This window comes from Panthera leo, chromosome B4 (genome assembly GCF_018350215.1).
Source record: "Panthera leo isolate Ple1 chromosome B4, P.leo_Ple1_pat1.1, whole genome shotgun sequence".
NCBI lineage: Eukaryota > Metazoa > Chordata > Mammalia > Carnivora > Felidae > Panthera > Panthera leo.
Window position 1 is genome coordinate 57,567,638 of NC_056685.1, and position 26,273 is coordinate 57,593,910.

The following is a 26,273-nucleotide window of genomic DNA, read 5'->3' on the forward strand; positions in this document are numbered from 1 at the left end:
GCTCTCATACAACTCAGTAAGTCAAATATAATGACCTGTTATATAGGTGAAATTACTGCATATCCTGGTTTTGAAAAACATGACTTTGCTATGATTTGGGCCACATCCCACAAAGTTCATGGATCCACCTTTTACCAGATAATCATCTGAGGTTGCAAGTTGGGAAAGAATTCTTACCGTAGGAAATTCCCATTTACTTTTTTCCACTGGTAGGGCTAGGATGAGAACCTGGGATTTATTTCCCAATCCAGAGCCTCTCTCCTGACACACTGATGAAAGGAACAATAATTTCCTAATATAACCCTGGAAGCAGAAAAATAATCAGAAATGAAAAGAAAAAAAATTCCTCCTCTGTCCTTCTGTATAAAACAAATAATCCTCTACAACATCCTACACTGCATGTGTGATAAGGGGCTCCATCCTCTCTTGTATCATATTTGGTATTCATGCAATCTTTCTCCTCCTACAGTCCACCTAATCTTATGAAACATAATTCTTTTCTCTCTTCCTCCTCCCTACAAACACTAGATTCCTGATTCTCCTGGAGTATGTGCAAACTATTACACTAACCTTCTTTTAAACCAAGAACCATACTTCAACCTAAAACAGCTGTTGGACAAGTGTGTTTACTATTTTATATTATGAGCTTGTTTTTTAGCATCTTTTATGACAAAAGGGTTGATTTTTCCCCTTTACAAAGTGGCTGTGGCATTCTGTGGCGGCATGCTACAGGCACAAGTTCATGGCAAGTTCAGAGGAAAGGAATGTTCAAAGAAAACCGAACCCAAAGCATTGTGGGTAGTGATATGGAAAGTTGACAAAACAATGATAAACAATGGGGGGAAAAAGAAATAATTAAGTGTTCTGAAGCACTGTATCAGCATTTTATGCATTGTTAACTTTTTTTTAGGAAACTGTTTTATTGTGTGTGGTTTCATGGAGAGATACTAACCCAGTCTGTTGAAACACCCTTCTGCATGTATAATGATTATAAAACTTTTTTTTTTTAATAAAAAAGAAAATGGGCAAATATGTCTGCCTGAGATAAGGCCTTCTGAACAAAAATATAATACATGGAAATCCTTTCTTGAAGTGCTTTGTGGATTTAAGGAGGTAGGAAACTTAAAACAGTAGAGTTACAGTAAACACATAAGTCTAAACAAGGTGTGAAAAATTGAACTATATGCTGCAACAGGCAAAACAAGAAGTAAAAGTAGCTAACAGAGGAAGGCAAATGCTTTACAGATACAAAGGTACTTCTAAAAAACAATTTGAGCTCCTGAGATCTGTCAAAGAGACACATTTTGAATACTGGTAAAATGCAATCCTACATCAATCACAGTTCAGCCTATATTTACTGTCTTGTTAGGTCCATTTCAATGTAGATTATGTCCTTTTATTTGCACTCATTTAGTTTCTGGAATGATTTTAGGCACTACGGATTTGTGAGTGGACAGAACACACAAAACTCCCTGCACCCATGAACATTACATTCTAGTGAGCAGAGAATACAATCAACACAATAATGAAGCATATGTGTATGAGAACATGGTCCATACAAGGAGAAAATAAAGCAAAGAAAACAGATGTATTGTGAGGGGTTGGGGCAGCAGGGGGAGGTCTGCTGTTTTAGGGTTTAAAAGTCATAAGAGGAGAAGTTAATGAGGTCACAATTGATCAGGCTTGAAGGAGGTAAGAGAGTAACCGTTCACTTAACCGAGAAGTGTGTGAGCAAAGAGCATATTCAAAGGTCCTGAGGTGGGAGCCATCCCAGTAAGTTAGATGAATATGAAGAAAACTAGGGTGGATGTTGAAGAGGAAACAAGGAGTGGAATGGTTCATAATGAGTTAAAGAGGTAACTAGGGAATGGGAAGGGTCAGGAGATCATAGGTATTATAAGGACATTAGCTTTTATTCTGAGGGAGAGGAGAAGTTATAGAAGTATTCTACAAAGTGACATGATCTGAGATATCATATGCTAACCATTTCTTTCCATAAGACATTACAATATACAAGTTTTGAAGCCTTTTAAAAAAATGTTTGAGAGAGAGAGAAAGTGCAAGCAGGGGAGGGGCAGAGAAAGAGGGAGAGAGAGAATCCCAAGCAGGCTCAGCACCATCAGTACAGGGCCCAACATGGAGCTCAATCCCACAAACTTCAAGATCATGACATGAGCTGAAGTCAACAGTCAGATGCTTAAATAGCTGAGTCACCCAAGCACCCCCAAATTTTCATTTTTTTTTCCATTTTGTGCTATGTTTTTTAAAACATCTTTTATGGGCCTCAAAACCTAAAAGGACAAGATGGGGCCAGGAAGTAAAGAGAGAAGTGAAAATATTGTATAATGGTTACCATAATATCACTTTCTTTCCATGAGTACCTAAGATACTACATGAATTAAGTGATTTTCATGACACCCTGCTAAAGATCACTGATTGAATCCATAGTACCAGCCAGTAAGTGTGATCTGCCTTAGCATACCAAACCAACTTGATTCTGTCATATCTTAGAGAGACAATTTACTTCTTCTTTATATAAAACAGGTCGCTAGAAAGAAAGAAGGGACATACATTGTTGATGTTGATGTCACTCAGGTATCTGTTCGTTTTGTTCAGCACATGTAAGATGCTAGAACAAGAATGAGAGAGACAATTTACTTCTTCTTTATATAAAACAGGTCGCTAGAAAGAAGGGACATACATTGTTGATGTTGATGTCACTCAAGTATCTGTTCGTTTTGTTCAGCACATGTAAGATGCTAGAACAAGAATGAGTTGTCATAGTTTTAGAGATGTTTGATAAAGAAGCACTGAGACTGGATAGCTGGAGGAAGGATAAAATCTCCTAGCAGGCCAGGCTGCACAATAATCAGTATTGACTCAAATCAGATGCTATTGTGCATTATCAATATAACAGGCTGAGACTGGAGTTTTCTTTAGAGGAAAAACTGTTTTGAAATAACACGGTAAAGCAGGCTTTTTCAACACCCATTCTAGTACAGTGCTACCTACAATAGCTGCAAAATGTACTGCTTTCTTGTCAACTATAAATACAGGACTTGGTCAATAAATCCTTCACTTATTATTCCATATTCAGAAATTTGAGAAGCTTCCAGAAACCTACAGTCTTTAAACTAGTGTTTAACAAGGAAGTGGATATCGGGGAGGTATGAGGAACTGAGCTAGTTCGGGATAGGAGGTTGCTGATATTTCAAGGTTCTCTAAACGCATTTCATATTTCAATGCTACAACCTTCTTGAAGTATCTCTAGGATAAAAGACAAGGAACTATTCCCTTTCAAACAGAGGAATAGGGGTCTGTAAAACCTAATCATTAGGGACTTAGCCAAGTTAAAGATGCATTTCAAAGTCTGAAGAGAAGAAACATTCCTATTAAGCATTCACCTATAAGCCAGGCCACTGTATTTGTGTGTATGTGTGTTTGCATGTGTGTGTATTATGATTCCCACTCTATACATGAGGAAATTGAAGGACATATTCAAGGTAGATGCAGGAGCTTGGGCAAGAATGGGAATGCAATATTTCGAGGGTGAATGCAAATGGCACAGAAATAGAAAGTTAGCAATGGGACATGAAATTTATACGAATTTACCCGTAGAAGATGCTCTTGTGTACTATTCACCCAATAACTAAAGATCTTCCCTTCAGTTTGAAGCACTCACTGTCCCAGCTGCTGGCAGCACTGAATGCTAACAGCTCACAGCTGATCCCCTCTCTGGGCACTGGCTCCGCTGAAGGGAGCTGCCTCGCTGGAGGCTAAACTCCTCCCCAGGGGCAGCAAATGTCTAATGACTGCTAAATAAAGAGGTACAAAGGACAGCCCCCTACCTCAACTCAGGATAACTCCGAATGGCCAGCCCAGCTCTAGAGCTCCCCATAGGATTGGCTGTGTCCTCTGCTGCAACTGCATCTCAATTCAAACTCTCCATCTGCCCATCCTGCTTCCCTCACCCCTCATAGGTATTGTTCCCAAGAGCACACAACAATAAACCTCATAGATGCAAATACCAGAGGCTGAGAGTATGTTTCCAAAGGAAGCAGACAAAGGCAACACCACAAAAAAATAGGCACTAGATGATAACGTTTCCCACTCTCTGAACGAATGAGATTAAAACGTAGTGACTGATTCTACTAGGCACTTCCATGGGCTAGTGTTAGTTTCTAATGCAATTCCCATTATAACTGGAAGCAAGTCACAAGTACTCATACTGTTACAAAATGCTTGTGTTTAAGTCAAAATGATAATGAGTCATTGACTTAAATGAGGAATTGTCAATTAGTAAGTGATTTTATAGGGACTGTGAAGTCCCTCTGTATCTCATGGAAGCTATCTGGTGGTCATATCTGGTATCAAATATATCTAATTAACTGCATATCCCTTAACACAGTAAAACATGTTTTCTTGAGAAGCTTGATAAATATTTTATTAATTCTGTAATTGTGTAGGAGTCCAAGGAGAGTAAAAAAAATGTGGCAAAAAGAAAAATATATTTCATAGTAACAGACTGCTGAGTTTCATGTAGATCCAAAGAGAGACTCATTATTAAAGAAATAACTTGAACATTAAGACCAGGAAATAAGGATCATAAGGAGTCAGAATGGGTTAAAGTGGTAACATAAAGAACATATCAGATATACCATACTGGGCATCAGTTGAGATACCTCATGATGATTTTGTTGAGGTCAAGGCAGAGATATCAGCTGAAAAATAATATAAATAGCTAAGGTTATAAAATGCTGGACAACTATATCCAGAGAGAACAGCTACCATAATTGATAGTTGGAAGGAAAATTTTTGGTGGCTCCACGTTTTCTCTTTCTCATCTTGTCTTGGTGATCTACAAAGGAATGGGGGCACATAGGGAGGGCCTGGATTTATAGGCTAGAAGCAAGTGTTGATGCAAACAGGGCTGGCTTTATTTTCTAAGACGAAAATTCACGAGGACAGGCACAACATGTTATCTAAAGAATTATTATACAATCTTAATCAGAACTGTACAATACAATCCTACAACAGGCAATAACATGAAGTAAAAAAGGTATCACAGCACAGGACTTTCCAGATTATGGAGACCTCAAAGATTAAGTGTTACTCAGAAGACACTGGCAACTGACATTTAACAAATATATATTGAGCTTCTCACAGATGCCAGGAACTGCTCTATGCACTGAAGATATAGCTGTGAACAAGAGATACAAGACCCTGTTGCATTCTAATGGTGGGAGAAGCAGAAAGATAATAAATGGCTAAAAAAAATCTATTATGAAAATATCCTGTCATGATGACTGCTATGAAGAAAACAAAAACATGGCACTATGATAAAGAGAAACTGAAGCTACCTTAGACTGAATTCAAGAGAAAGCCTTCCTGAAAAGGTGGCATTTGAGCTAAGGGCTCAATAGCAAGTTAAAAAATCAGCCATTTGAAGGTATGAGAGAAGAATATTCCAGTCAGAGAGGACCAATGCTAAAAGGCCTCATTTGGATAAGCTTGGAGAGGATACTCATTTGGCTGAAACATACCGAGTGAAAGATATCAAGGTTAAGAGTTGAAATCAGAGACATAAGCAATAGTCAAAGCTTTATGCATTGATACATGGAAGAGACATAATGGATTTGTTTGGAAAGATCACTCTGGCTGATATTCCAAGAACCAAATACTACAGGGGGAGGTGGTCAGAATGGAAGTTCAGAAACCATATAAGAAGCTATTGCTCTATGGGGCTCCTGGGTGGCTCAGTCAGTTAAGCCTCCGACTTTGGCTTGGGTCATGATTTCATGGTTCTGGACTTTGAGCCCCGCATTGGGCTCTGTGCTGACAGCTCAGAGCCTGGAGCCTGCTTCAGATTCTGTGTCTCCCTCTCCCTCCTCCTTTATGCCCTCTCTCTCTCCTTCAAAAGTAAATAAACATTTAAAAAAAGAAGAAGAAGAAGCTATTGCTCTAGTAGGCAAGAGATGATGATAACAGGAAGCTCTAAGAAAGTGAAATTTAACGAGACCAATCATAAGGCTTGTTTTTATACCCACAACCGCCCCCCCCCCCAACGACAGCACAATATAAGATAGGAGATTCATGAGTGAGAGAAGCACAGATTTTAAAAGAATAGGGTAAAACAAAATGGTGGGGGTATGTCAAATGGACATGGAGGCCAACCTGCAAAAGCTTCCAATGGCCAAAGCTGGAACAATTTGAGCCACAAAATGAATAATATAGTATGGAATTATAATCCAAAGTATCAAATATCCATGAGTCCACACTATTTTTAATAAATGATTGAATGGATAAATGGGAGAAACTGACAAATTTCCCATATAGAATTCCAAACAATTTATGTAAATACTCTGCCTCAAGGAGATGGAGTTTAACTATTCACATCTTGAGTATGGACTGCTCTTCCAAAGAGTACAGTATAGAAAGGGAATAAAGTAACCTCACAATAGAGAAATCATAGCCAGGTGATCAACGTTAGTGTCAGTGATAAGTCAAGTTGACAGTAAGTGCCCTTGATATAGTAAAAAATAGTACATTTTTGTGATCTCCCTAAAACCCATAACCTCAGTACAATCATAAAAAAAAATTAGACAAACACAAATTGAGAGACATTCTATAAAATACCTGATTGCCAAGGTCATGGAAAACAAAGAAAATCTGAGAAACTCTTACACTTCAGAAGAAAGTACTGAGACATGACAGCTAAATGTAGAATGTATCCTGGATGAGATACTGGAACAGAAAAAGGACATTTCCCTACAAACTAAGGAAACCCAAATAAAGTAGACAGTTAATAGCAACGTGCCAATGTTGGTTACTTAGTTGTGCCAAACATAGCACAGTAATATAAAATGTAAACAGCAGGAGAAACTGGATGGAGAATATATGGAAACTCCATACTGTCTTTCAACTTTACAATTTAAAACTATTATAAAATTAAAGGTTATTTTATTTAAAAAAAATCATAGGGACCTTGGATTGGTTCCCATCAACAAAAGTATGGCATCTAAAAAATGGAAGCCAAAGGCCTCCTTCACTCAGTCTTGTTGAAACACAGCCATAGTGCTATGGGGAACACAGTACTGCTAGGTGCCATGCTTGGAGAAGAATGCAGAAAAATGCTCCAGAAACGAGAGTAAGCAGAATGGACAGAGGACTTAAACTCATGACATGTGAGAAACAACTAAAAATACTGGGAATACTTAACCTAGGAAACAAGGAAAGCAAAACAGCTATCTCAAAATACATGAGGGGTTTTTTTTTACAAAGAGTGAGTATTGGACCTTCTCCTAAGTCTGAAACTGCAGCACTTGGTAAAAATGGAGGGAAGACTGTGAGTGGGAAAATATCTATTCAAGAAAAGGAAGAACATTTTAAACCTAGCATTGCCTGCCCTGAGAGGCAAACACATGCCCTTCCAATATTGAGCATTCAAGCTTCTGCTGGAAAGATGTTTGTCCAGCAGTTGTAGAAGACGAGATGGATATTTGAACTCCACGGGACTTTCTAGGTATTCAATACAAAAATTTAATGTCTTCCTGCTTCTCTACCAGCATTTAACTGTTGATAAAACTGGTAGTGCCCCACATCAAGGTTATAGTAATTTGTATATTCTATTCACTTTTAATTTTTTATTAAGGAATTTATTAATTTTACCTTTTAAAATGTATTATAAGGTAGATAGTAGTTAGACCTTCTCAACTCTGTTAATAGAATAATATGGAGTAACATATTCATACTTCTTCAGCACAGACCTCACTCTTGAATTCAAGATTCACCTATTGGGGGCACCTGGGTAGCTCAGTTGGTTAAGCGTCTGACTTCGGCTCAAGTCACGATCTCATGGTTTGTGAGTTCAAGACCCGCGCTGGGCTCTGTGCTGACAGCTCAGAGCCTGGAACCTGCTTCATATTCTGTGTCTCCCTCTCTCTCTTTGCCTCTCCTCCTCTCCCTCTCCCTCTCAAAAATAAATAAAAATTAAAAAAAAAAAAAGATTCACCTATCCAATTGTTTATTTGACCCCTCCACTGGAACGTCTGATACACATTTCCAATTCAAGTCGCCCAATACAAAATTTGTTTTTCCATCTAAACCTCCCTCAGTCTCATCAACAAATACCAATCTATACCTAATCTCTGTCCATTTATCTCCTACATCCATTTCATTAGCACAGCCTCAAAAACCTGTATGTTGTACTCACTTTGGCAGCACATACACTAAAACTGGAACAATACAGAGAAGATTAGCATGGCCCCTGTGCAAAGAGAACACACAAATTTTTGAAGCGTTCCATATTTTTTGTATAGTAACATGATAGCTATTCTTGTGGTGAGCATAGCACAACATATGAACTTGTTGAATCACTAAGTTATATGCCTGGAACTAATGAAATACTGCCAACTATACTTCAATTTAAAACATTTTTAATTTTTTTTTAATTTTTTTTTAACGTTTATTTATTTTTGAGAGACAGAGACAGAGCGTGAGCAAGGGAGGGACAGAGAGGGAAACACAGTATCTGAAGCAGGCTCCAGGCTCTGAGCTGCCAGCATGAAGCCTGATGTGGGGGCTCAAACTCACGAACCGTGAGATCAAGATCTGAGCCAAAGTCAGATGCTTAACTGACTGAGCCACACAGGTACCCTTAAAACATTTTTTAAATAATAATTTAGGGCACCTGGGTGGCTCAGTTAAGCATCCGACTTGACTTCGGCTCAGATCATAATCTCACGGTTCGTGAGTCCCAGCCCCACATCGCGCTCTCTGCTGGGAGAGAGCATGGAGCCTGCTTGGGATCCTCTGTCCCCCTCTCTCTCTCTGCCCCTCCCCTGCTAGAGCATGCTTGGTTAGGCTTTCTGTCTCTCAAAAATAAACATTAAAAAAACAAAAATTAAGGGGCACCTGGGTGGCTTAGTCAGTTAAGCATCTGACTCTTGGCTTTGGCTCAGGTCATGATCCCACAGTTCCTGAGACTGAGCCCCACATTGGGCTCTGCTCTAACAGGAGGGAGTCTGCTTGGGATTCTTTCTCTCCCTCTCCCCTCCTCCCCATTCATGATCTCTCTTTCTCTCTCTCTCTTTCACGCTCTCAAAATAAATAAATTTAAACACTGTTAAAAAACAAAAATTAAAAATAAGTAAATAATTTAAAAACCTTATATGTTTGTTTGTCAACTTCTCTCCATCTTAACTACCAACCCTAGTCTAAACTATTCCTTCCTACCTAGACCATTGCAATGGTTTCCTAACTGGTGCCCCTGCTTCTACGCTTTCTCCTTGAAATTTATTCTCCACAAAGCAGCCAGAGATTATGTGCCCATGTGTGCAAAACACACACACACACACACACACACACACACACATGGTCACATCTTCTTACACACACACTTCTTACACATCTCTTATAGTTTACCATCACACTTCAAAAAATTTCTAACTCCTTACTCTGTGGTCTGGTTCTTGTCAATCCCTATAAACTCTTCTTACCATTTTCCTCTTTGCCCATGCTCCAACCACATTAGCTTTTTCTCTATTCCTCAATAACCTCAATTGGTTTCTCCCTTAGGGATATTGCACTAGCTGTTCTCTCTGCCTAATATGTTATCCCCATGATCTTCAAATGTCTGGTTCCTTCTTGCTATTCTAAAATAGCCATTAAGGCACTCTTCACCACGTTTTATCTCTCTGCATAGTACTTATCACTAGTTGACATGGTCTCGTGTTGCTTTTGTCTGCGAGTTGTCTGAGAACAGGAAGCTTGTATACCTTATTTACAGTGTAGCCTCAGCACGCAAAACAGAATTGGAATATAATAAGCAGTCAGTAAATATTTGCTCGATGAGTAATTTTAATAGTATGAGAGATGATGACTCATGTGTCATCTGACTTGAAATGTTCAAGTGCACTTTTCTAATATTCGAAAAAATAAAACCAATCTTCTAAAATACAATGAACAGTTAATTCATAATAAAAATCAAATGATGCTTGTCTCCTATTTTTCTTCAACATTTCTCAAATTCACCTTGGCACATTCCAGTCTCTGTGTGTATGTCTGCAATATTGCCTGACTAAAATCATTTCTCCTGGAATGCTCTCTAATGCCCAATATCATCCATGTAAATATAATTTGTGAAACCATTATCCACTTTTAAGACCCAATGACAAATGTTACCTTCCCTTTGATGCATTCTCTGATTAACTTCTATCTTGTGTGCACCCAAAATACTTTGGTCTTTAATGACAACCCTCATCTCAGTGAGAGAGCTAGGTATTAACGGATAAGAGTTTCTCAAATTTGGTTCCTTAGGACACCAGGACTTGAGACAATGTGTACAATTCACATGAGCTTGGGAAATACTGCGAAATATATATACTACTTTGGGGGATTCACAACACAGTAAAATTAACGGATCTGGAAAAAGTCCCATGGTAAGTACTGTGTAGGATTTAAGTTTCTGGAACCCAAATTTTGTTTTCATTATTTGATCGCAGAATCATCAACTATTTAAAAAAAAAAAAAACAGATATCATTAACATCTCACAGAAGATAGCCTGAGATATACCTGAATAATGGTTAAGACCACAGGTTTGGGAAGTTGCTAAGTTGGATGACTTCAATTTTAATCTGGCCTCCAACAATTATTAAAGGAGTAACTATGCACAAGTAACTGATCTTCTCTGGGGCTCCACCTTCCCATCTTTGAAACAGAGTTGAACAGGACGATCTCATAGGATAAGTGTAAGGATTGAAAAAGAGCGGTATGGTCCCTGAGACCTAGTAGCCACTTTGTAAATGGTAGCCACCACTAGAATAGTCATTTTTATCACGGTTGTACGTCAGTGTTCACTTGAGTATCTCCCACAAGATGGAACATACACCATGCCAAGAGACTTAAGGGTTTGCAAACTGTGGGCATGCTTTGGGCAGAACAGCTAAGGCAAGAATCCTCACACCAGGTCCCAAATGCCTCAGGCCTCACACCATCCCTATTGCCTTACATAGAGTTTAATCCAAGATTTATGTTACCATCCTTGTCTTCTGAGGCATTAGAGTTTACAACCCCTTACTTGGAAGTCCTCAAATAACATTTGTTGAATTGCTTGATCTCAATGGATTCTGACCTCCTTCAATTCTCATCCACCAGAAACTCCCCACCACCTCAAAACAACACCTGAAATCTTTAACATAGATCTCTTTCAAAAGAGTGGTTCACTCAAGCAATGATTTATATATTTAAAACCTAAGTTACGAAGAAGGTAAAATGTATAGCTCGAAAAATTCTCAAGTCTGATGTGCACTTCCTTCACCAACTGGTCAATAAGACAGTCCATAGTGCTGAAGAAATTCAGAGAATAAAGAGGTCCCTTGGGACTGGCTGTTAATGCCAACTCCCAGAAAGTAGGAGGCATTGTTACATGGAGGGAGCTACAGCTGATGACCTCCAGAGGGCCATTTCACCCCTGAGCTTCTATTCAATCATTGGAATTTAAAATAGAACACTAAAAAGAACTTTAAGAGATCATCAAGGCCATCCCCCTGCCTGTTAGAATATTTTTATATCTCCAAGTTCAATGTTGAAGTGTGAAGGCTCAAGCTGCAAGAGAAATTGATGGGTTAGAGGGCAGGAAAGCTTAGGGGGAGAAAAGAGAAAGGAAAAGAAAAATCTGAGGATAAAGGAATTTATGCCCTTCCAATTAACCTTACCAAGGCCCTCAAAATTCCCAAGGCAACCTTGATTCTACCTTTCTTTCTTTTGTTTTCAAATATGGAATTTTCCCCAGGACTAATGTTAGAATTGAGCATATTCTTCCTTTGATTTATGAGAACATTCAGGGAATATAAGGTCATGAAAGTTACCAAACCAGCTGGCTTCAATGCAAAGTAATTAAATAGAAAGTCTTAAAAACTTAAAATCCTTACTAGACTTGTTTCAGAAGAATGTTACATTTATCTTCTTTCACATTTAAAGTACTCATTCTTATATTTTTAAAATATTTATTCTAGATTTACATGAACCTTCCCCTGATGATGCAGTGGACCCAATTCAGAAAATCTGAAATTAGAGCATCTGTATTTGTGGTTAAAACTACTCGTGAACAACATTTCAGGAAATACGTGGTTACAGTAATTAGATAACCATAAATGTCTGTTAGAGTTCAGAAAAGCAAAGTTAAGTGCTGGAAATTTTTTCCTAAAAGAAAAAAAAAACCACTACAATGGGACATAAACAGAAACAAAAAAACAAACAAAAACAATAACAACCCTGATTTCTTAAGAAGTTGAACAAAGCTACATACTTAAGTGGTTATGCTCTAAACCTAAATGCAATCTACTCAAAGGGGCATTAAGATGTGGGTTTATAAGCTTCCCTATACTGGGTAAAATGCACATACCAAGAATTGTGCTATTTATTTTTAAATTCCTTTGATATGATCCTTAAATTGTACTTAATAATACCTTATAGACCTGGGCCCACCCAGGGGCTTTCATGACCCCTCTACTCTAATACTGTCTTTAAGGCCACTCAGACCCTTTGAAAGCCTCTTACGTTCTAGGTTTTATAATTCCTTTGTAGTACACATATTCAGATATGCACAGGTTAGTAATTTCTCTAAGAAAAATGATGTTTGAAACAACACTCTTGCAGGCGTACTCCTGAGTACACACGCACAAGTAAATCACCTACATCCAGCAGCTGGAAAACAGAGCCAATTTCTGGTAAATGTACATGATAGCCAATTAAAGGAAACCAAGTGGTAGCAAGTCTAGATGGTGAAACATGAGACAATTTTCTGTGACTTTTGCTTGAGGAACCAAGGCATGCTTTAATAGAGTGGCTTCAGGTGTTGATACTCTATCAATGTCTATATCTCTCTGATTGAGCATGACATAATAGCTGTTTCATTTTTGAAGACCTAGCATTTCCATTTTCTTATATCCTATAGATATCCAAGAGCGAAGAGAGTTGCCACATTACATATCTCCAAATAAAACCATAGGGTAGTCAAATTAATCTAATTATCTGTGACCCAATTTGATAATACTGCTAAAAGCAATGTTAGAAAGGACTTCTCTAGAGTATGTTCTTTCTTTTCTCAGTCATTCTCTTGTTCTAATAATCTGGGTGAGAAAATACTCTTTCACACTGAAAATGCACCTGCTGAGATATTTTATCCATAAACTTGAACTATGAAAATGTGTGCTCTATTTACAGGTATTTGGAAAATGTAATGATGAGACACTCAAAATTGTCATCACCTTAATAAAGGTCTGAAAAATTCTAAAGATTGATCCAACATCATTTTCACATTTAACAATTATACTCAAGCAAGTATTCTCAGGTGGCTTAAACAGGTTCAGCAAAGGTCAGAAATATCACTTGCTCATAGCTCTCTCTATGAGGCTGGCTGGCCACAGTGAGTTTTCTACTTGCTTCTTTCATTTCTCACTTTGATCCACCCTTGACCCTATTGACTTTGGTCTCTGACTCACAGATACAAACATGTGGCAGGTTTTATGGTATTTTAGAAAATAATTTTGTGTTCTTTAACAGAGATGAACAATTCTTTATGGGAATCTTTAAGGTTTATTTATTTTTGAGAGACAGAGAGCAAGGGAGCACGAGTGGGGGAGGGGCAGAGAGACAGAAAGAGAGAGAGGAAGAGAGAGAGAATCCCAAGCAGGCTCAGCACTGTCAGCATGGAACCTGAAGTGGGGCTCGAACTGGAGAACTGTGAGATCAGGACCTGAGCCAAAATCAAGAGTCCCCAGTGCTCAACCGACTGAGCCACGCAGGCACCCCTATGAGAGGCACTTTCATTCCAATTGTTCCAATTAGGAATTTACACTAAAACCTCATCTTTATTGTTGTGTTTTTGCTTTGTTTTTTGTTTGTTTTGAGTGAGGGAGGGGCAGAGAGAGAGGAGGGGCAGGAGAGACTCCTAAGCAGGCTCTGTGCCTGCCCTGCGAGCCAGAGCCCTTCACAGCGGCTCTTGAGATCATGACCTAAACTGAAATCCAGGGTCGAATGCTCAACCGACTGAGCTACCCTGGTGCCCCTGAAACTCCACCTTTGGAAGCAAAAGACTTACTCCAAAAACCTCTGTATTTTTTTTCTCATTTCTTCTCCAATGTACTGTCATTGTGAATTTTTAATATTTATAATGAGCAAAATTATATGCTTGGAATGCACCCTTCAACATAATGGTATTACAACTAAATATTTATTTGAATTACGTTTATGGTAATAATAACTAATGTGTTTTTTTTCACACCATAGGTTAAAAGTCTGCAGCCTCTAATTTGACAGGAACTCTATTATCACTTTCTGCAAAATTAGACAGGAAAAAATATTAAGACATCTAAAATCTGACACAAATAGAAATCTTTCTCTCTTTTTTTGAAAAAAACAAGAAAGATGATTAGATGCTGCCTGACGTCCCATTTTCAGGCCAAGAAAGGGGATACAGAGGTTCACTATCTTTTCCACCAAGTAAGACCCTTGCAAGAATGCATTGGTATGTAATAACACTGAACTTCTTTAGATGTAGATAAAGTTAGCTTTATCTTCTCGAGGGTCTTATCCATTCAGCCCCCTGTTTCAACTAACATCAAAATACCTTCACTACAAGGCCCCAGCACAGAGGGCTAATCCACAGCACATCATCTGTGAAACATACCACCCTCATACTTGAAAAATGACCAACTAGAGGTGAATAAACAGCATGGAGACAGAAGAATTCCCCTACTCAAAACTGGAACAGAATCTAAACAAAATCTTTTTTTTGTTCTTTAAGTTCCAAAGTAGGCTGATTTTCTCAGTGATTTGTAAAACTACCTACTTGAATTTTTTTTTTAATTCCTCTTACTATACTTGAGCACTTTTTGTTTTGGTCACAATTACAAACTCTAAACTCTAAAAGCCAATGCCATTTTTCATGATGCTCTTGGAGAAATCTGTAGGAGAGACCTCTTAGAAATAAGTCTACCCTTCTGCAAAGCTTAGCAAAGTTTAACTTTCTAAACTTAAACTTTTGCAAAGTTTAGCAAAGACTTCACATCAGATTATTTTGATTAATTTTACTTCAGAAAATGCACACACATAGCCTATGTTCAAAATAACACCCACAAACACACCCGGAGATTCCAAAGTTTAGCATTTCCCCCAAAACATCTCTGAAAATGATAGCACTCCAATAAAGACTGATATTCTGCTGAGGATAAGGCCATGACCCCAAGATGCTAGAAAACCAACCTTCTGCAGTAGAGGCTGAGTCAAATGCCCGTCCAGGATGGAGGCACTCACTCCAGCTGCCACATGGTCTAGCTGCTGCTAATTCCTAAGTGATTCCTCCTCAGGATCTGCCCCCCGGAGGAAGAGAGATGCCATGGCCAGAGTCTCACACACCTATGAAGGGTTTAGAGTGATGGAGGATGGGCACCCTTGCCTCCTTCACAAAAAGCTCTGAAGGGCCAAGAAGTACCCAAGATCTCCAAGGTTCCGTTGAGGCCTGCGTGATAACTACATGTCAGTATAGCTCCTCCCTCTGCCTGGTCCCGGGGGCCTATTCCCTCACAGCTGTTGATCTCAAGGGCACTCCCAGTCTCCAACTTAGCACCTCAAGGCACCAGACCCAAGAGGCATCACAATGAGAGGAGCTGGAGGGATACCAAGATATATTACAATGCAACATTACTTCTTTTATAAAGGTAAAGAAACCTCAGCCAAGAACAATTAAATAATTTGCATTGAATCAAGTGTCTAGTCAGTCCTGGTAACAGCTCTTCTGCCTTTTCACTTCCAGGTGGGTGTCCTTTATTAGAAATTATTTTCCTGGGGCACCTGGGTGCCTCAGTTGGTTGGGAGGCTCAGGTCATGATCTTGCAGTTTGTGAGTTCCACGTCCTCGGTGGGCCCTGTGCTGGAGCCTGCTTCAGATTCTGTGTCTCCCCCTCCCTCCCCCTCCCCAGCTCGCACTCCGTGTGTGTGTGTGTGTGTGTGTGTGTGTGTGTGTGTGTGTGTGTGTGTGTGTCTGTCAAAAATAAATAAACATTTAAAAAATTTTTTAAAAAAGAAAGAAAGAAATTGTTTTCCTCAATGGACTTCAACTAGACTTCACCTGAAAAAATCACATTGGCTTTTAAGTCTGGCCAAGTAACAGTTAACAGTTTATCTCTTTACAGCCTCCCACGTGCCATATTTAGATTTCTAGAAACTCTCCCAAGGAAGGAGAATCATCCAAATGGGTTTGGAGAGATTTAGGGGATCAGGATGGTTGAGGTAGAAATTAACGTTTTCTTCTGAATATCTACTAGCATGATGCAAGGAACTTTACATAACATTATCTTAATCTTCATGACTCAATGAAGGAATATTTCTTCTTTCATTTTATAAATGAAGGAACTGAGGTCCATTTGGGTCATGTAAGATCTGACTCTGAAGCCACTGTATGTTCATCCCACTGCCTCACTGGGACTACAAATAAACATCCTCTGTACCCCGCCCCCTCTTGTTTACCACGTTTCCAAGTGTGAGGCCTTGGTTATAATTTACCTTCCTGATGGTCCCAAGTATAGCTTCACTACATAATATACTTATTAACTTGACTCACTAAAAATCAACAATTGCAAACTTTTCAGAATGTTGGTTAACATTTATGATCTCATAGTGCCAAAAATAAATAATTTACTCTCAGGGGTTAGTAAAGCTAAGACATATTGTTACAGTGTTCCTCACCAGGATAAAAATTTACAATGACATCCCTTAACTAGGCACTTAAGAAATCATTTGGCAGTTTACTTTTTGCCAAATGCCATACATTGTTCTAATGTCAGATAGGAAGTAAAAGTTATTTATAGACTGAAATATAACACTATTAAAGCTCAATCTTATATGCAGCAACACATTCCAAATAGAGTTCTCAACACTACATTTTAAAGCGCAAATCACTGTATTCAATACCAGCATATGAATGTCTTCTTAATAGAGTACCAGAGGTGTTACAAAGACTCCAAAAGGGGAGACAGTTGAAAGAAAAATCTAATAATGTCAATGATATGTTTTTTACCTTAACCTAAAAATTAATTTTTGTGACTAAACTTTTATAAACTGGTTTTTTTGCTATCTGTGATTCATAAGACTGCTATTGACATGAGCCAGGTTAAATGTTGCTTTTAACAATGTTGAACTTTGGGGACGCCTGGGTGGCTCAGTCGATTAAGCGTCCGACTTCGGCTCAGGTCGTGATCTCACGGTTCATGAGTTCAAGCCCCACGTTGGGCTCTGTGCTGACAGCTCGGAGCCCGGAGCCTGTTTTGGATTCCATGTCTCCCTCCCTCTCTCTCTCTCTCTCTTTCTCTCTCTCTCTCTCTCTCTGCCCCTCCCTGGCTTGCACAGTCTCTCTCTCAAAAATAAATAAGCATTAAAAAAATTTAAAAAAAAGAAACAATGCTGAACTTTGACATTTTAATTTATCTAAGCAATTTTTAAAAGATTAGCATTTCTGTTTTGGATATATAGACACAATATTTTACAGCCTGTGGGGCTGTTTTTTCATAGTAAGATCAGACTTTGTATAATTCTCATTCAGGGGAATTCTGGTATTTGTCGTTTTATGAGCACAACCAAACTGTTACACTTTAGTTATAACAAGGGGGCTTCTGAATTCCTTAAATAAAAGGATTTTAAAATCTGTGACAATTCTTTAAATAAATTTAGGAGAAAGACGTAAAACAATTTTTTAATGTAAACTGATGGGCACGCTAACAATGGTAGAGCTGTCTCCCATTCTTGCATAAATACACAGAACAGTACATTCTTATTTGCTCCTAACACGCAGCATGACATCTTAAGGCCTATCAGCTGGTTTTATTTTACGTTAGGCTTAAAGATCAGTGGACACTGCAGACACAGGAAGATTAGGCAAAACAAGAAGCTTGATATTAAAAGTGTTCTCTAAACTCAGAATACTACTTTCCATCTTATTCTGTAATGAAATAAGTGTTAATTACTTCCTAAATAGAGCTGCAAGATAAAAAACACAGGACACCCAAGTAAATTTGATTTTTTTAAGCGTATCCCATGCAGTATTTATGTTGTGCTTATGAATCACCTGAATATCTTGTTAAAATGCAGGTTCTGGTTCAACAGCATGGAATGGTGCCTCAGTGTATCTTTTTATTTGCTAAATCTGCCAACCTATCTTAAAGTATTTTGAAAAGAAGAAAACACTGAAGATAGTATTGGTAAATGTTCACTGGCAGACTAATAATTGCAGTTAATGAATGGAATGATAAATTTGATAAATTATTTTTTATTTACAAATTTGTCTCAGTGTCTTCTCTAAAACCTCCAAATTAGTAGTAAAAATAAAACACATATTTTCCCCCACCTTCACAGGTCCATTATCTAATCGGTGATGTTCACCCTTGACTAAATATCAAAATCACCTGGACAGCTTTTAAAATCCTGATACCCAGCCACACTCAATTAAATATTAACCTCTGGGGTAGGATGGGACCCAGGCATAGATGTTTTAATCTTCCCAGGTGATTCTAACGTGCACTTAGTCGGAGAACCTGCCCTAGGTCCCTACTCTACAAAGTATATAAGCAACATCAGCCCTGGCTGGCAACTTGTTACAAACACAGAATTTCAGGCCCCACCCCAGGCCTTCTGAATCAGAACTTGCATTTTAACAAGATATTCAGGTGACTCATATGCACATTACAGTTTGACAAACACTACTCTAAATCATTTACAGATAACAACTAAAGGCAGCCATGTTTATGACTTTCACGCTATTGCTAACTGGAATCTAGAATATTCCAACATAGCGAAACTGGTCTAATTAAGTACAGTTACTACAGCAGAGACCAAAGAATTGTCAGTACTCTCCCACTGCATATCACTTTATAGACTTCCAACAGAAATAACAGGAACTAATCAAACACACATTGGATAGAATGCTGGAGGCAATACCCAAAGGGCAGCATACCTGATTCTGGCCCAAACCCCACAAACCAGGAAACCAAGATCTAAATAGCAATTACTGCTTCCTTTTTCCCCTAATCCCAATCCTAGTCAATAAAGCTACCTAGTCAAGGTCCTTTGCCCCCAAAGTGCTGGTGTATCTATAGTAATCACTGACTTCTGTGTTTTCCAGCTATGAATTCAAAGGTTTCTTGTATATGTTCCATCAAGCAACTGAGGACTTCTTTCACAAATGATAGTCTATAGAAACCTAACATGGTAACCTCCTAAATGCAGCAGAACCAAGCATTCACATCAAGGCTGAAATCTATGTATCATGATTTGAAAAGCATCTGAAAGGCTTCCTGTCAAATTGTCCTCCCCAGTTTATTACCAGAGTTCTCCTAAGTAAGTTTCTTGCGTTAAATAATGTTTTTCCTCTCCTCCGGTGAAATATAAATGCTGCACTCCTAAGGAGTTAACATGTTTACTTTCTCAAAACTTAGTGTTGAATTAAATTTTCAAATTGTGTTTTTTTACCTGAAAGAAGAGATTGATGAGTTCTGGGTTACTGAAGGCAGTAAGAGTCAGGGAAAAGAATAAAGAAAGCAGCAGAAAGCAGTACAGGATACCAAAGAAAAACTTGGTCTAATGTCTAATGTAGTATTTAGAATGTCTAATGTCTAATGTCTAATCATTTTGCTTCCAACTTACCTTAATACTTAAGGATAGCACTTCCAACCCATTCAAGCAAAAATTAATACTTCATATTTGTATAATTTCATTTTGTAATTTATTTCTGACTCACTTAAACTATAAAAGAACTATCTCAAGAAGTAGACAACTGCAGAGTTTATCTTAAAAAATTTTTAAGGGAAACAGAAGATAGTAATTTTTAGTTTTCATACATTATATATCACAACTTACAAAGCACGGAGCTGAAAAAGAGAAAACTTGAGGTTATACAGAGTGTACTTTTGAGTGAATAATAACTTTTGAACATAATTCTAGTTTTATTATATTTCATGAAGTGAGCAAGGGAAATTGTGTCTGCATCAATGTAGTGAAGGAGTTTCTCATCTCAAAAGCCTATCTGTATTGATATCAGAAAAGGGTAGGGGTGCAAAATGACAGCAGCTGGCCTGCCCTTTCACCTTCCTAACACGGCTGGTGGCAGCAATGAAGCTTAATCAATGCAATGGAAGTGACATTTTGCAGTCAAATCAAATTAAATGGAAATGAAAGGAAAATCTGAGGTCCAACCTAAAGGCTGTTCCTCTTACCACTGAGGTCATCTCCATGGCAACTAAATGCTACAAATGTGTAGAGTAAATCCTTAACAAATCTGCAGAAAGCATGTCCAATTGAATATGATAGTGTCTGTCACTGTACTTTGCAGCTTTCCAAGAGCTTACATTACAAGTAACAAAAACGACTTTAGCCAGCAAGTAAGCAGGACAGCCCAGTTAATCTGACCACTACTCAATGACAGGGGTGCTCGACTTCTGAAAGGATGAACTCTAAGTAAGTGGAAACTTAAAGACAGACCAAGTTAAGTGGATTAGGGTCACACTGCCGTGTTTTCTAGAATTGTTTCCACTTGGACTTATTCAGTTCAGAATCTTCCTGGTCCCTTTAGCAGCATTTTCACATCACAAGGAATAATTTATATGGGGTACATCTGATCATGCCATTATCCTTTCTCAAGTACTCCCTCGGACATTGCACTTCCCCCTCTTTCTGAGAATGCAGTGAGAGCAGATAGGTTGCAGGGTTATGCGAAGGCAGCACGGTACTGGCCAACTGCAACAGAGCAGCAGTTCCTCCTCATGTAGTTTCCTCTGCACAGACTCTTGCGGAAGACTTTAACTCATCCCTCTATGCCTCTAGGTAGTTGACTGTACCACGTGGCCAGTCCAAACCACCTTGGGTAATCTGGAATTCATTTCTTGTCGGAGACCATATTTTGTTGAAGAAAGTAAAATAAGATCATTGAATACTCTTCCCCTATAACTGAACAACCATTAGAGTCTTCCTATCCCAAGGACAAGAATTCTCATGTATCTGTGTATGTTTGGCTTGAGATTTGGGTGCCCTCTACTACATGACAATATCTTTACAGAAGGAAGAAAAAAGATCAACGTCTCAGTACACCGAGTTCGCCCACTGACACATACTCAATTCGTTGTTCAAGCTATACAACAAGAAACGTTACTTTGTAGGAAGATTCACTGCACTACATTTGGCATGCTCTCCATTGGTCAAATAATTAAGTCATAAAAGTGGCCACTCTCATTCTTGGAGTTTGCTACTGATGCTGTCACTTTGCAATATGAAAGATGTCAACAGATTTACACCTTAGGATGACAATTGGATATGAAGTGACAGTTTTTGCTCAAATGCATAAAACCATGGGTCGTTATATTCTATCCCCATTAAAATAGCAATTCATACTAAATAATTTCTAGGAAGAAATCCCTGCTTTTTGAATGGTGATTAAAATAGCAACAATGCTAACTTAACATAACAATAGTTCCCATAAATATATCATGAATTATCATCTTTTTTTCAGTAGCACTAATTTACTTTACTTGGGGTGGTATGTCTTGGAATTTTCCAAAATCTTTGTAACAGTAATAATAAGGCCTAACCTCCATTGAGCACTTACTCTGGCAGTGATGAAAGCCAAGCAAAATAAAAGTCTGTTGTGTGAAACATCTTGCTCCCACATAGCACCAATGTTTTAAGGTTTATAATAACTACAAACTAATTCTGTTTCATATTATCATCACCATAAAATTATACTTCAGTTTAATATAATGGAATATACTCTGCTCTTTGGGACTTTAATCCCGGTTCAGTTATTAATTAATAGCATCCTGGCTTGCATCATTTTCTTCTCTCTTGCCAATATTCTAAACTGCAAAATGAAGCTTATTCTACTGGTCCTTCTTACCTCATGAGATTACCCAAGGATGCAGTGATAATGTGGAAGACCTCTGGAGAGTATCCAACAATATACAAGATCTGTATCTCATATTATTATATTGAAATAATACATATTTATTATACTGAAATATTTACATAGCATAGGATTATATTATTCTTTCACAGAGACTATTCTTGTGATGTTAGGAACGGTAAAATAGTAAGCCTCAGTTTAACTGGAAAACTTCAGTTTTCCTAACTCCATACCTATAGCTCCTAGTAAAAATTAATTCTTATTTAGCAATTCTGTGTATAAAATTTGATAGAAAATATAATAACCCAGATGAACACTCTGCAATTTTCTTTTCCAAAATCATTACTGGGTATCACATTGCTCCCTTAGGATTCACTTCTATTCCTACGGTCAAATGCTAAAAGAGAAGAAAAATTTTAAAAACCTTATTTAGGTCTTTGAACACTGAGTTCTGATAAGTTTTTATTGTATTAGACCTTTTTGATCATTTAAAGAAGATGGAACAATATATTAAAGAGGACCCCATCCTGCCCCCAAGGTTATTTTCTCTTCTGACTACTGCATTCATTATACATTTAAAGACCTGGGGCACCTGGGTGGCTCAGTGGGTCAGGCATCCAACTTCAGCTCAGGTTATGATCTCAAGGCTTTTGAGTTCGAGCCTCACATTGGTCTCTGTGCTGACAGTTCAGACCCTGGAGCCTGCTTTGGATTCTGTGTCGCCCTCTCTCTCTGCCCCTCACCCACTCATGGACTGTATCTCTCTCTCTTTCAAAAATGAATTAACGTTAAAAAAAATTTTTAAGCCATATTTACATTTTTCCAAAGAAGACATACAGATGGCCAACAGGTATATGAAAAGGTGCTCAACATCATTAATCATCAGAGAAATGCAAATCAAAACCACAATGAGTTACCACCTCACACCTGCTTAAATGGCTATTATCAAAAAGACAAGAAATAACAAGTGTTGACAAGACTGTGGTTTTAAGGAAACCCTTGTGCACTGTTTGTGGGAATGGACACTGGTACAGCCATTATGGAAACAGCATGGAGGTTTCTTTAGAAAATTAAAAAATAGAACTACCACATGATCCAGCAAGTACGCTTCAGAGTATTTATCCAAAGAAAATGAAAACATTAACTCAAAAAGATATGTGCTTCCCATTATTTACAGCATTATTTACAATATGTGCAGCATTATTTACAATAGCCACAATATGGAAGCAACCTAAGCATTCACTGATAGATGAATGAAGAAACTGTGGTATATATATTTAATGAAGTATTATTCAGCCATAAACAAGAATGAAATCTTGCCATTTGCATCAACACGGATGAAACTTGAGGGTATTATCCTAAGTGAAATAAGTCAGAGAAAAATAAATATCATATGATCTCACTTATATGCAGAATCTGAGAACAAAAAACAAAAAAACAAAAAAAAAAAAAACCCACACATTCACATAAACACCAACAACAAAAATTTGAGCTCACACATACAGAGAACAGATTAGTGATTTCCAGAGGCCACGAGTGGGGTGGGAATTGAGGAATGGGGGAAGAAAGTTAGAAAGTGTAAACTTCCAGCTATAAAATAAATAAGTCATGGGGATGTAATATACAACATGATGACTATAGTTAATATGGTACTGTATATTTGAAACTTGTTAGAACTGTGTATCTTAAAAGTTTTCATCACAAGAAAATCTGGTAACAATGTACGGTGATGCATGTTAACTAGACTTACCGTGGTGATCATTTCACAATATACAGAAATATCGAATCATTATGTTGTATACCTGAAACTAATATAATGTCATATGTCAGTTGCATTTAAGTTAAAAAATAATCATAAAGCCATGTTTGTTTTCCCTTTGAAAGTTCTGGCCCGCCTTGATCCAAAAAAAATATTTGGGGCAATCGGAAGTGTTTTATCAATCATAGATTCTAAGTTTCAGTATTTCAGTGGTACTCTCTATGTACAGCTGAATTTGAAAACAAAGACAGGAAGCCCTGCCATAGATTATCACAAATCACACACTCAAGGAAACAGAATGACAAGATTTAAAAGTTACTGTGTCATATTTACTTTGGAAATTGCCATTATAACTGAAATACAGTTTGACAACACAGTTTAAAACTCCTGAACGCTTAGAGATTTTATCTAACTAATAAACTTGTGGCTTCATAAACCCACAAAGCTCCTGTGATACTATCTTATTCGAAAAGGGTGTGAGCGTGCCAGGTGTAAGGAAGCAGATGCAATCTACGGATTGGTGAACCGCAAAGTGTCTGTCTATTTTCAGAGATTATAGGGATAGCGCTGGTGCCATTGGTTAAGATAGCAAATTGATTTCTTCAATAAACTAGTGCCCTCATTCACTCACCACAATTTTCTAAAATTGCCCTTTTGATCTGAAGCTTCCAATCCTGATCAGGCATCATTTTTTATTTTGGAATGCTGAAATCTATACTCTTCAGCTCTTTTTTTCCTTACATGACCAGAAACACAAACCTTTCTCTCCTCATTCACTCCTCTGAAGTTGGATACTTTTCTTTAAATTTCCTTCCATGTTTATTGTTTTTTTTAAAGAAATAAAAGTTTAAACCCCAATCTTAAATTTCATAAATTTAAAAGTGTGTTGACAAATAGTGTTACCTACTGGCAGTCACATACAAATTAATGGCTGCTTCAGATAAGATGTTTAGATTTTCAGCTTCCCTCTGATGGAGTGTGAAATCTATACTCTGGGAAATAATGGAAAATGGGTATCTGCAAAAATATGCATATGCATGTGTGTTTATGCAGGCTTACATGATGTGTGTATGTAAGTACATATATACCAGTATTTCACATTTTGGAACGTAAAGTGTGTGTTCGCTTTGTCTTTTACTACCACTGCTACTTCTAATAAGTGTTAGTTTCCTGAGAACTTATTATACATAGGCACTCGCACTCCTCTAATTACACATATTAATAAAAATCCCATGAGATAGGAACTGTCATCAGTCCCACTTCATACATGAAAATCAGAGGCGCAGAGTTTAATCCCTTGCCCTAGTCTCATAGTCAGTAAAAAGGGCTAGTAATACAGGTGCTTTCAAAAGGAATCATGCTGATGTGCACACTGAAATGAGAAGTACATGAAAAGTAATCATTTTCTGACTTTCTGGTTGGTTACGTGTTTAGGCTGTGGGATACCACCGATGAATCCAGGGCAGCTACAGAGATGGTGGCAATGACAGCGGTTGGAATTGGGCAACACTGGAGGCTGAGGACACTGCAGTCATTGAGACAGTGGCAACTGGCTGATGAGGAAGCATATTTTACAGATATTTAAGAGCTGGACTTATCAGGATTTGGTGACCAGCTGGACGGGGCTATGGCAGTATAGAGAAGCACTGCATGGGCTCTGGACCAAGTTGCCTGCAATGAAAGCCTTGTGCTGTGTGAACCCAGGCAAGTTAGCTAATCTCTCTGGCATCTCCTCTTCATCGGTAAGATGGGAATGTAGCCATGGCATACCTTCTACATCAGGCACTGTGAAGATTAAATTAGTTAATATATGCTATGTATTTAGAACAGTGCTTAGAACACAGGAAGTACTATGTTGGTGTTAGTTTTTAGAGATATGATTATCTACAAAGATTTGTTGATTTCCCACGCATGGCCCCAATATTAGAAATGCATAAGACTAATCCTAGCCTTCAGAGAATCCAGAACCCCCCTGTATGCACTCAGATCAGAAGGGTTAAATATAGCCCCACAAAATAGCTCTTGAGGTGTCTTCTCCTATTCCCACTGTTGTTTATTACTTCATATATGCCTAGTCTCTCAGTACTTAACATCTTCGTTATGTTTATGTTGTCTACCATCTATTGCTTTAACTGTTTTATTTTTAAATATTCGTATTTCTTTTCCTGTGTTTCCATTTTCTTGGTCTTCAGGGATTCTAATGATGTTTTCAAAAAAGAAGATGAATTATTTCTCTACTGAACTTTACGATGCCTGGCCTGCTTTTGCCCTAAATTTTGTAATCTGCCCTTTCTTTCCTTTATTTCTGCTTTGGTTCCTGATTTATATTTGAGTGTTCTCCACTTGGCTTCTCTCTTTTTTATGGACATTTCTGGGTTGGATTTCTCCCCCTTGTGTACTCATGTTCTAGGTTCACAATTTTGTGATGCCTTTTATTTAACTCATGCCTTTAAACCTTCAATTCTGTAGAAAAGCACAAAAAGAACCACTTTCTGTAATGCCCCAGGTTAGCACATTATGAAAATGTTAAACAAAACAAAACAAAAATCCCCAGACATAGAGAGCTTATGA

At 38.0% G+C, this 26,273-nt stretch overlaps 1 protein-coding gene, 1 long non-coding RNA gene and 1 other non-coding gene across 12 annotated transcripts in view; 2 read left to right on the plus strand and 1 right to left on the minus strand.

Annotated features, from left to right (window-relative positions):
* The window catches only part of SOX5 (SRY-box transcription factor 5), a 1,003,938-nt gene that overhangs the window by 891,381 nt on the left and 86,284 nt on the right, over positions 1-26,273 (minus strand). The gene's annotated exons all lie outside the window — the stretch shown is intronic.
* Positions 1,736-5,279, plus strand: LOC122224351. Its single transcript, XR_006204726.1, has 2 exons — positions 1,736-1,856; positions 5,167-5,279. It is a non-coding gene; the product is annotated as an uncharacterized LOC122224351 (long non-coding RNA).
* Positions 8,205-8,311, plus strand: LOC122225676. The gene has a single exon (XR_006205291.1). It is a non-coding gene; the product is annotated as a U6 spliceosomal RNA (small nuclear RNA).